Here is a 12,266-nt window from a genome sequence, read left to right on the forward strand (position 1 = left end):
TTAAAAAAATATTTGTTGAATGAGTGATTCAGATTAAGAACAAGACAGAGACAGATTTGGCCACTTGTGTATATGGATTTCAACAGAGTTCTCTGAAGAAAGGATTAGAAAATGATGGTCAGTCAATGCCGTAACTATAGCTTTAGGTTATTTATAGCTCTCTATTTCCTTTATTCTTAAGTTAATGTAGCAAAATAGATTTGATTTGTGGAATGTGGTAAAATGGCTTTACTTTTGTTCATAACTGATCCTATGAAGTTTATTTTCTGTGGTAATCCTTCCCTGCCTTGGATAAATACAATTCATTCATAGGCCATATACAGTCAGTCCTGTTGTCATTTTAAGTCACAAACACAGTCTAGGGTACCCATCAGAATGCCCAGCTCTGGTGCGGTGCCTGTGTACCTCAGTTGGTTGAGCACCAGACTCTTGATTTCAGCTCAGGTGGCGAGATCGAGCCCTGCATCGGCTCCCCACTCAGTGTGGAGTCGGCTTGAGATCCTCCCTCTCTCTTCCTCTGCCCCTCCTCCCATGTGCACATGCATGCTCTCTCTCTTTCTCTCTCACTCTTAAATAAAATAAATAAAAAATAAATCTTAAAAATAAGAATAACCAGCCCTGGAAATAATTAAAATTCTGAATTTTATTTAACGTCAAATCTCGATTTGTCAGATCACACCACTGGTGGCTTGGTGGCCCACATTTTTCCTTTATTTCTCTTTTCTTGCTCCTCTTCCTTCATTGGGCTCACCCCTAGGGCTGGAACACAGAGAGAGAAAGGAAAGACGGGAGCAGGAAACAGTCTTACTTCTATTGTATCTGCCATTGCTTGGCTTTGTGCTGAGTTAGGCTTGTGTTTAAAGTTGATATTCTCTTAAGCACCCTTGTGGGGGAGTCCCCCTGCTGGGTTCTCTGGAGATGTGTTGATGCTCCCCACTTTCTCTGAGGGCCCACTCACACACTCTTGGAACCCCACTGCCTCCTGCACATGGTCTTCTAGGGAGACCCTAAAACAGTCTTGGGAGGGCAGGTCCTGCATCCTGTGCATCTTTGTGTCCTGTTACAGGAGGAGATGAGGTAATTTTCCAGATGAAGCAGTTACTTGCCTTGACTCCACCAGCCCCAACCCAGCTGTACCAGCTTTTCTCCCACCCTGCATATTTTCTGGGGCGGCTCGTCATTCCTCAAACTCCACACCACACATATTTGACTCTCAAAGCAGTCACACTGAAAGTTCCCCAAGGCTGGGGCTGGGGGGAGGTTCAGGCACACCGACCCTCTTATTTCCTCACCGGAGGATAGGACTTCAAGTTCTCAGCACAAATTTCCCCCAAGAAATCCTTCCTACCAGAATCTTTCCTCCTCTTTCCCACTCTCCAAAAACTTTTTATATTCTTGAAGTGCAAAAGAAGTCCTGGATAAATGTCCTGAAATTTTGAAGCTAAACATCAGATTTTTTTTTTCTTTTTAAGATTCCTCTTATGGCACTCTGTCTCATATATTTGGTAAGTGAGAGCTATAATATCAGTCCCTCTGGAGAAATTGAAGAGAGAGTGTTTTATTTAACATCAGGTTGCATTCACTTAACAAAGTCTATGTAGGGCATTCCATAAAGTAAGTTTATTTTTCTCATTTAATATTCTTGTCCTTTCAAAGCTTGAAAAGTCCCCACCCTGGTAAATGATGTTTGCAGTCCTTACTGATCGCAGTTGGTACTTGGCCAGCAGCACCAGCTCGGGGGGGTGTACATTTCACACTTTAAGAGGACACTCTTTAAGGAAATAAATGCAAAATTAGGAAAACAAAATTGGGTATAAAAACAAATATTTACTTAGAATGAGACAAAAATTATAACAAATCACAAATTTTAAGATGCTGGCTATACCACAAACATCAAAAATCTAGAAAAATTACATAATGTGTTTATGAATGAATGGTCTTAAACATATGCCTCTATAATTTCTTTTGAATTTTGATATGATCAACAATTCCGAATGAATATAAAAGATATCTGAAATTAAGACATACAAAAAGAGTAATTAAAATACATTTAAAACCCCCCACATTGCATTAAGCTACTTGGTTATATAATCACTTTCTTTTTTTTTTTTTAAAGATTTTATCTATTTATTTGACAGAGAGCACAGGCTGGGGGAGCGGCAGAGGGAGAGGGAGAAGCAGACTCCCCACTGAACAGGGAGCCCAATGTGGGGCTCAATCCCAGGACCCTGGGATCATGACCTGAGCCAAAGGCAGACACTTAACTGACTGAGACACCCTACTCTTTTTTTTTTTTTTATGATTTATCTATCCATTTCGGACATAGAGAGAGCATGCCGGGAAAGGGGCAAAGGGAGAAAGAGAGAGAGAATCTCAAGCAGACTCTGGGCTCAGCATGGAGCCCGATGCAGGGCTTAATCCTACCACCCCAATATCATAACCTGAGCCAAAACCAAGAGTCGGATGACAACTGACTATGCCACTCAGGTGCCCCACGTAATCACATTATTCTTAATACTATATACATTGCTTTGTTTATAAATATGTATAGTGATTTTGGTTTTTTTTTTTGTTGTGCTCCATTGATGGATAATTTTTTTTTTTAAATCTCATTTTGTTTAAAACTGCTGTCCTATTCAGGATGTGATCCAATATATTGGGTTTTTAAAAAAATTTTTAATTTTTAACTTTAATTTTTATTTTTTTAAGTAGGTTCCACACCCAACATGGGGCTTGAACTCCTGACCCTGAGATCAAGAGTCGGATGTTCTACCGACTAAGTCAGCCAGGCACCCCTAATATATTGGATTTTTAAAATACATGACTAAACAAACATAGTGACAATAGAACTGGTGTTGCTTTATGCCCCACAAGCACAGGAATTCTGGTAAGTTCTATTTTGTATGATTTACATAAAAGAATATTGTGGGCTTATAACTGTATACAGAGCTTATTGAGTAGATTCCTGGCAGGACAGAACTTTTGTTTTGACTGGGCATGTGTGAGAATCAAATCCTTATAATTTTACATATCTGAAGGCTGGCAGAATTTTTCACAGACTAGCTTCTTGCTTCATTATTTTGGAAACTTGTTTCTTCTTCAATCCCTATATACTTTCAATGCCCAGTGCAATAGGTCACGTTCATATTGCAATGTGACCCCTGGCATTGCCGAAGTGGGCAGCGGGAATAATGCCAGAAGCCATTCCTGCACCAGAATAGCTAGCAATAACTTAACTAGATGTGAAAGTAAACCACATAAATATAACCTTCGTAACCCAAACTCTGTGGATCTTCAACTCAACTTCCCTTTAGCTGAATCCCAAACAACCCATGGTCTCTCTAACACCACCCTACAGAAGGGCAAGTGCAAGAGAGGGTGCGTTGGAGAGGAAAGAGACAGAGGTCTTATCTGATTGTGGCTAATATACTTTCAAGTTTTACAAAAGCGTATTACCATGTGAACACGTTGCTTGGGCCCCAAACAGGGCCTTGAAAGAGGTGTGGGCACATGAGGGCCATGGAATGTCATGAACTTCAAGATAAATCTGCCCTGCCACACAGGAATGAGTCCTGAATGAGCCACCTATTCACGGTACATTTATATTTACAGCGCTGGTGCACTGGGGTGCTTGTGGGCAAATGCAGGTTAGTATGTGCTCCCACCAGCATTTAGCAGTTGGCTACCCTCCAACAAATTCAGCAATCAAATAGCATTTTCCTGTTTTAAGTTTCATTCCTTAGCCTCGATGCCTAAGGAAAGTTACCGACCTCATTAGTGTGTTCACATGCCATTGAAAGGTGTTTGCCTTAGAAAGTGAAGGCATTTTAGTAAAGTGGCAAGGAAGAGACTCGTGGAAGGACCATGAAAGGAGTGGGCTGTGCTCAGACATTGGGCAAATTAAAGAGAGCTTGGTAAGGTGTCCCAATTATCGGCATAAGCATTCTCTTTTGCACACTTGTTTTTCTATAAGGGAATAGTCCCAGGAATGATTTCAGCTGAAAGTAACAGAATACACAACTAATAATAGAGCTTAAATAACAAAGATAATTCTTAGAACAAAAACTTTGAAGGTAGGTGATTTGTTAATTCTGATAAGTTGGGGCTATTTGTCATTTTCTCTCTGATTTTCATGATCAAAAGGCAGTTGCCATAGCTCTATACATCATTCATCCAAAAGCAGAAAACGGGGGGAGAGGGGCAGTGAGAGAATGTGTACCTTTCCTTTTAGCAAGGAGGACAAGTCTTTTCTAAACAGTTTCCCATCAAAATTCCTCTTTAGGTCTCATTGGCCCAAACTGAGCACATGGGCATCCCTAGGTGTAAGGGGGAATTGAGAAAGTGGGTCTGGCAAAGGAGCATGGGAGTTCCATGGTTGGCTTAGTCATGCTTCATTGTTCTGGGCTGGGTATATGGCTTCTCTGAACAAAAATATAGATTCTGTTATTAAGAAGAAAAACGGAATGGCTATTGGGAGGCAACTAAGGGTGTATATATATACAACTGAAACTTTTGTGTTAGGTAACCTAAAATGATCTTTTACTTGCCAATTACTAAACTCTTGCAAATGGAGAACATACATGAATACAAACTATCATTCAGTTAGCCAGGACTCTGTGCCAGGATCTGGTGCTAGACGTCAGAGATACATTTCCTGCAGTTAGCCTGCAAGATGGATATTATTACCATTATTTTCAAAGAGATTAGATTACCTTCCCATTAGGGAAATAAGTAGCTCTATTTTGATTTTATCAAAGTCTTTGCCTTTCTTGAGCATCAAATAAATCATATATAATATTCTCTTTTGTCTCTTGCTCGATATTAGGCCTGGGATTCATTCATGTTGTTGTATCATCATTCATTTTTTATTGCTGTGTATTACTCTATTGCTTGAAAATATCACAATTTATTTATCCACTCTACTGTGGATATTTGGGTTGTTTCCACTTCAGAGATATTATGAATAAAACTGCTTTTAACATTCTTAATACGTGTCTTTTGGCATTCCTTTCTGTTGGATTTACATGCAGAAGCAGCATAGGATATTTTTAGCTTTAGGAGATATTCTTTACATTTAAAGATTTTTAAATCTTTAATTAAATTTGGAATACTTAAATATTTTGAAATCTTTTAAAAGATTTCCAAAGTGGTTGTACCAAGTCACACTCCCACCAGCAATTTATGAGCGGACCATCTGCCAATGTTTGGTTTTGTTACAGAGAAGGTGATAAAACATATGGAAAAGGAAAAGTTGGGCAAGACAAGGGGGGTTGTTAGGGCTGGGGGAACGTGGAGCAGGTTGAACTTTTAAATACAGTAGTTAGGATAGGCTTTTTTTTTCCTTTTTGAGAAGGTGACATTGGAGCCAAGTCACAAAGGAGGCAAGGGAGTGAGTGGTGCAAACATGTGGAAACTGTTCGAGGCCGAGGAAAGAGCCAATACAACAGCTGCTAATAGAAGCCATGTCAGGGTAACAGGTCAGTGTGGAAGAATAAGAGTGGGGGCACCTGGGTGGCTCCGTTAGTTGAGCCTCCGACTCTTGGTCTTGGTTCAGGTTGTGATCATGGAAGTGTGGGATCGAGCCCCAGGTCTGGCTCTGCCCGTTCTGTGGGGAGTCTGCTCGAGAATCTCTCTCCCTCTCCCTCTGTCCCTACCCCTGCTCGCTTTCTCTCCCTCCCCCCCCCTCAAATAAATCAATCTTTTTAAAAAAGAAGAAAGGGGGGAAGCAATAGAAGATAATATAAGAGAGGCAAATGGTGTGAGAGCATGCAGGGTCTTCGAAGACACGGGGAAGACTTCTCCCTTTACTCTGAGTGACCCGGGGAGTCACAACAGTGTTTTGAGCAGATGAGTGACATAATCGGACTTACATTTTAAAGAGATCATTGTGGTGGCTGGGTTAAGAGCAGGCTGTAGGATGGGGGCAGGGAGAACACTTAGTAAGCATCGCAGGAGGTGATGGTGGCTTTTGGATCAGGGCGCTGGCAGTGGCAGTGGCAGTGGCAGTGTGAGACTGGTTAGATTCTGGGTATCATTTTTTAAAAAGATTGACTGATTGATTGATTTGAGAGAGAGAGAGCATGCATGCGCACACTCAAGCAGGGGGAGGGGCAGAGGGAGAGGGAGGGAGGTACCCTCCCCGCTGAGCCTGGAGCCCACTGCAGGACGTGTTTCACCTCACAAGCCTGAGATCATGACTGAGCCAAAACCAAGAGTTGAACCTTAACTGACTGAGCCACCAGGCACCTCAGAGACATCATTTTTACTGACATCACCAGCTTTAGCATTAGCAATTCTATGGTAGTAACAATAGTTACCATTTTTCAACCTTTTACTGCATCTATACTCCGTGTTTTATTATCTTCATAAACTAAAGCTCAAAGACGTTAGGCGACCTTCCTAAGAACCCACATTTCGTAAGAGACCAGGGGTTCAATCTTAGCTCTAGCCGCTTTCAAAGCTAATGCTCCTAAAACTGCTTTATCGCTAGGCTCTGGTTTCCCTTTTTCCTACCCCAGTCAGTGCCTTGTACAGAATAGGTGATTGATATCTTTATATGGAATTCATTGACAACATTCACTTTTTCCGAACTTTGCTTCTGAGTTTTCTTAAAAATATGGTTTTACTGTTATATTTATGTACAGCGAACTTTACTTTTTTGGGTATAGTTCTATGACCTTTTAACATGTGTAGATTTGTGTAACCACTACCACAATCAGGATATAGACAATTTTCATCCCTTCCCCCCACCTCAGATTCTCTTATGCTGCGCCTGTGCAGCCAAACCCTCTCCCACCCATAATTCCTGGAAACTACTAATCCGTTCTTTATCTTTACCGAATATAAATAAGCATTAGTGTATAGTTTTTTGTGTGAGCACAAGTGTGCAATTTTCTAGGGTAAAAACCTAGGCATGTGTTTGCTGGTTCATATGGGTCATGTTTCTTTAACTCTCTAAGAAACTACCAAATTGTTTTCTAAGGCAGATAATAGCATTGTGCTATTATCTGTGCCAGCACAGTTGCTCTGCATCTTTGTCAATTTTTTTTTACATATATCTTAGCCATTCTAATGGGTGTGCAGTGGTATCTCATCATGGGATACCAATTATTTTTGAAATTTACAATGAAAGTGTTTTTAGACTCCAGAATATAATTTATAGGCTACATTCCAAATGATTTGTAAATAAACATGGTATAGGCATACTTTAAAAAATTTATCCACCCTGCCCTTTTTGACCCAGATACCTTTCCATTTGGAGATTGTGTTATTGTGATATAACACATATAACTAACACAACTTGCTTGCAAGACTTACAATAAGAAATTCCCTATGAAATAGGCCAAGGATTTGCTTTTCTTTCAGGGATGTTGTAGAAGTTAGATAATCAAAGCTCATAAGATAATGAATGGAGGGGCACCTTGGGTGGCTCAGTCGTTAAGCGTTTGCCTTCAGCTCGGGTCATGATCCCAGGGTCCTGGGATCGAGCCCTGAATCGGGCTCCCTGCTCCATGGGAAGCCTGCTTCTCCCTCTCCCACTTCCCCTGCTTGTGTTCCCTCTCTCGCTGTGTCTCTCTCTGTCAAATGGATAAATAAAATCTTAAAAAAAAAAGATAATGAATGGAAAATTGCTTTAAGGGACAAGGACGTATGTTACTACTATTATAAAAAATGCAGTCACTTCTTAATTAAATGATCACTAAGTACCTAATATAGTGAAAGTATCATGTAAGACATGTTCTATGGAGAATATAAATATAAAACAGAGCTTTTATCCTCATGGCATTTATAATCTAGTTATGCAGAGAAGTAAAATATTAAAACAATTTGAATAACTATTCTAGTAACACAGGAAAACACATTATAAGGCTTTATCTAATTTTTTAGAATGATTGCACAATTAAATATCCCACACATTTGTCTATTACACACTTGCATAAGTTTATACGGTACACTATCACAAAGTATTTGTTCCCTCTCACAAGAGATAATGTGTGAGATCCATAAGTCCAGGATTAGCTCAGTTCCCTGAGCAGGTGAAGAAATTTGAGCTGGGCGCCTCAGAACAGGTGAGGTCTTGACATTAGAGAGGAGGGAGGGGACATTCCGGGCAAATAAAGCGTCAAGAGCCGAAGTGCAGAGTTGGACAGTGCAAGGAAGTGCCTGACCTGTGAGCAAACCAGTTGGCTTATAGACAGAGGAGTACTAATTACAGCTGTCCTTAAGTGAGCATTGACCCTGGGGCAAGCTCTGGGCTAAGTCTCACACACAGGCTACCTCGTTAACATCTCAACAACCCTGTAAAGAAACTAAGGATCTAGAACCTTCCATACCATTACAGAGCTAATAAGCTGTACACCTGGGTTCTAAGCCAGACCGTCTGATCCTTGTTCTTAACCTCGATGTTATACTGTAACACTAAACCTAGAAAAGAAATTCAAGGCCAGACTGTGGGGGGGCTGAGATGTCTGAACTTTTGCCCCGAGGACTTGTGGTTCTCCATCTTTCCCTCGGCCCTCTACATCTGAGTGATAGGGCAGCGTGAGGAACAATGCCTCGATAGAAGTGGTTCAACATGAGCACGGTGTGGGGAGGAACATCAACATCTCTAGACTGTGTGTGGAAATGTGCTCAACCTGTCCTGAGACAGTGTGTCTCCCTTTTGAGGATCACCGCTAGAGACCATGGGGGAAGTCTGGAAGTCTTAAATAGAGAACATAGAAGACCAACAGTGAGTGCCTGGGAGATGAATTTGGCAGCGAGGTCCATAATGGATCAGTCACAGAGGTCCAGGCAACGGTCCACTGCAGCCCAACAACGCATGGGTGATAAGGCAGAACTAGGGTGGGCAACGGGGACAGCTGTTCGGGAGGGAAACTGATAGGACCTGGTGACTAGAAGGATCTGGGGGTGATGGAGAGGGAGGATTTAGGCTGTAAAGATTTTAGGGACTGTGGTTTCAGGAAGAGTGGACTGGTTCCGGCGGCATCCCAGAGCCCTCCATGCCTATTGTCACTTCAGCCTTGGCCACTAGAGGGATTCCCCGCCTCGTCTGGAGCCCAGCCTGATTCACAGGCAGGGAGGGCGGCAGGACTGTTTAAAATCCAAGTCAGGCTAGTCCCTGGAACTTCATGGGAGCTTGGGTTGACAACAGTTGATTTTCGTTGAGACAGAAGGTTGGAAGGTCTCCCACTCGACTGCCAATGGCTGGAAACAGGGCCTAAGATGTAGTGGTGGGGGCGCCTGGGTGGCTCAGATGGTTAAGTGTCTGCCTTCAGCTCAGGTCATGATACCAGGGTCCTGAGATCGAGCCCCACATAGGGCTCCTGACTCAGCGGGGAGCCTGCTTCTCCCTCTCCCTCTCCCCCTGCTCATGCTCTCTCTCTCTCTGTATCTCTGTGCCTCAAATGAATAAAAAAAAAAAAAGATATAGTGATGGATTACAGGTTGCAATTGTCAGTGTCCAGGAGGCCAGGGCAACAGGTGGGCGAGAGGAGGAACTCTCAGGTTTGTTTTTTTTTTTAAGATTTTTTTTTAATTTATTCATTTGAGACAGAGATACAGAGAGAGAGAGAGCATGAGCAGGGGGAGGTGCAGAGGCAGAGGGAGAAGCAGGCTCTCCGCTGAGCAGGGAGCCGGATATGGGACTTGATCCGAGGACCCTGGGATCACGACCTGAGCCAAAGGCAGAGGCTTAACCATCTGAGCCACCCAGGCACCCCAGGAACTCTCAGGTTTGAAGTTCTCCTAGATGCCCCGTCACCGAAGGCAGAGACCTTGCACAGCCGACGGCAGCTGGAGCAGCTGTGTGTGCCTGTGTGCAGGAGTGTGTGTAGGCATATAGGCAGTATCTGCATGGGTGAGCGCCTATGTGCGAGTGTGTACGGGTGAGTACGTGTGCGCTTGCTCGTGTAAATATGTGTGCACGCCTGGGAGAGTGTGGCACGTGTAAGCGTGCCTCCAAGTGTCTGTGTGCGCCTGCTCTGCAGGGGGAATGTTAATGTTTGTTGCTTGGCTTCAGCCCAGAAGTCAAACAAATAATGAGGTGAATGGAAATGAACTGGAGTCTGCTTCAGCACCAATTAGCTCCCATCAATTGTGACCGAGAGGAGATAAAACAGACACAAGTGAGCAAAGACTGGAAAACTCAGGGACCTCGGTTGTACTGGGGTCTGGAAAGCCATGCAGCAGTGTCCTTGGAGGGCGAAGGCCGTCTTAGGATCGGGCTGATGGGTCATTCCTGCCCTCAGATCCGTGCGTTCTTGGTCAGCAGCTCTGTGAGCTGGCCTTGGTCCTCCTAAAGGCCACTTCACTTTTTCATGGGTTGACAGCTCCCTGCCTCACCTTCCCCGGCAGCTTCCTCGTTCCTTTATCAGGCTGGCCTCCCGGCACGCTTCCCACAGACGTGACTGCCCTCTTACTCCCCAGCTGCTCTGCGGAGCCTGGCTTTGACCCGGGTCCGCACTGAGTTATGCTGTCTTGTCCTTAGGCTCTCCTTTTGCCACCTGTGATGCGCTGGAGGCAAAACGGTGAAGGCAGAAACACGGACTATTTGGTGGGTTGGTGAGAAGGAGCTGCTCCCTAATCTCTAGACCCGTGTATATACGTATGTGTGAGTGAGTGGGAAAGGGTGATAGAAGGTGACGTTAGAGAACCCTGAGGCAGGCCTTCCCCCCTCCTCGCTGTGGCCCCTGGCTGTGGGTTCCCCACAGGCCCACAGACACTAGTTCGGCTGGAGCACGATTGTCCCCCAAGTTGCCGAAGTACATGCTTTATCCTCAGAGAACAGGGTCTTTCCTGGGCTCTCACAAGCCCTTTGTGAACACCAGACCCCTCGAGCAGCATGGCTATGAGAATTTCTACAAAATCTCTCCATATGTGGCAAGTTCTCCTTATAGTTGTATACTTGAGTCGGGGGCGGGGGTGGGGGGGAGGTAGGGCATTTCATCATTTCATTTACATCCTAATAAATCTAGAGAGTGGCTGCTCCTTAGAAATTCTTCATAACACGTCTGGTTTGTTGTTAGTCTTTAAAGAGCCCCTGTTCTAGTTTGCCCCTTCAGGGCACAAGTGGCCCCGTCCTGATTTCCTTTCTAATGCGGCTCTTCCTTCACGGTTCACTAGATTGAATAGTTGTGGAAGCTCTCAAACTTTAATTATAATAATGATAATAATAAATCTCCTGAGGAGCTTGTTAATTTTTTTCATTGTTAATTTTTAATAGATTTCTTTCTTTCTTTTTTTTTAAAGTAAACTCTACCCCCAACATGGGGCTCAAACTCATGACCCTGAGATCAAGACTCACATGCTCTACCAGCTGAGCAAGCAAGGCACCCTGAGTAGCTTGTTTTAAAAGCAAATTGCTAAAATAAATAAACAAACAAAGAAATAAAGGCAGATTTCTCATGCCCCACTCAGATCTATGGAATCAGAATTTCTGGAGACACAGGAATTTGCATTTTACCAACCCCTCCCCCACCCCCAAGATCCTAAGTCACGTGGTCCAGCTTAGTTGGTTGACTGTCTGACTCTTGATTTCAGCTCAGGTCATGATCTCAGGGTGGTGAGACGGAGCCCTTCATTGGGGGGAGTCTGTTTGGGATTCTCTCTCTCCCTCTCACTCTGCTCTCCCCCTGTCCCGCTCTCTCTCTCTCTCAAAATAAGTAAATCAATCTTTTAAAAAATTTTAAAAAAAGAATACATGCTGTGAAACATGGTGCTGAAAGATGGCTTGGATCCATTTTTTTAAAATGTTGAGTTTCTAGAGTGTTTATGTATATTCTAGACACAAGGCCTTTGTTGGTTGTGTGATTTGTAAATCTTTCCTCCTGGCCTGTTGTCTTTCCATCCTTTTACAGAGTCTTTCATTGAGCAAAAGTGTTTAGTCCAATTTATAAAATTTTCCTATCATGGATCATGCTTTTAGGGTCAAGTCCAAGAACTCTGCCTAGCCCTAGGGTCCCAGAACTATTCTCCTGTGTTCTTTTTTACAAGTTTTAGAGTTCTGTGCTCACATGTGAGTCCATGATCCATTGTGAGTTAATTTTCATATTAGGTCTTTTTATCGTATTATTTTTCGTTAGGTCTTTTAAAAGCTCACACTCCGAGGGTCCAATTTTTCCAACACCATTTATTGAAAAGGCTATTTCTCCTCCGTTGGATTGCTTTTATTCCCTTATCAAAATTAGTCGGGGGCATATTTGTGTGGCTCTAGATCTGGGTTCTTTATTCAGTTCCACTGATCTATGTGCTTCTTCCCTCCACCA

The 12,266-nt window shown here is 43.2% G+C and overlaps 1 protein-coding gene across 8 annotated transcripts in view; it reads right to left on the reverse strand.

Moving 5' to 3' along the window:
- Window positions 1–625: 625 nt before the first annotated feature.
- Window positions 626–12,266, reverse strand: part of LRRC8C (leucine rich repeat containing 8 VRAC subunit C) — a 124,092-nt gene continuing 112,451 nt past the window's right edge. For 5 of the 8 annotated variants that reach the window (XR_003208405.2, XR_012379377.1, XR_003208402.2 and 2 more), the window contains one exon: window positions 1,599–1,771. The gene's annotated coding sequence lies outside the window, so the exon portion shown is untranslated. The other 3 variants (XR_012379379.1, XR_012379378.1, XR_012379380.1) reach the window with 3 other exon arrangements.

The sequence above is a fragment of the Callorhinus ursinus genome, unplaced genomic scaffold (genome assembly GCF_003265705.2).
Source record: "Callorhinus ursinus isolate GAN/ISIS: 27379988/994484 unplaced genomic scaffold, GSC_fseal_2.0 scaffold9, whole genome shotgun sequence".
Classification (NCBI taxonomy): Eukaryota; Metazoa; Chordata; class Mammalia; order Carnivora; family Otariidae; genus Callorhinus; species Callorhinus ursinus.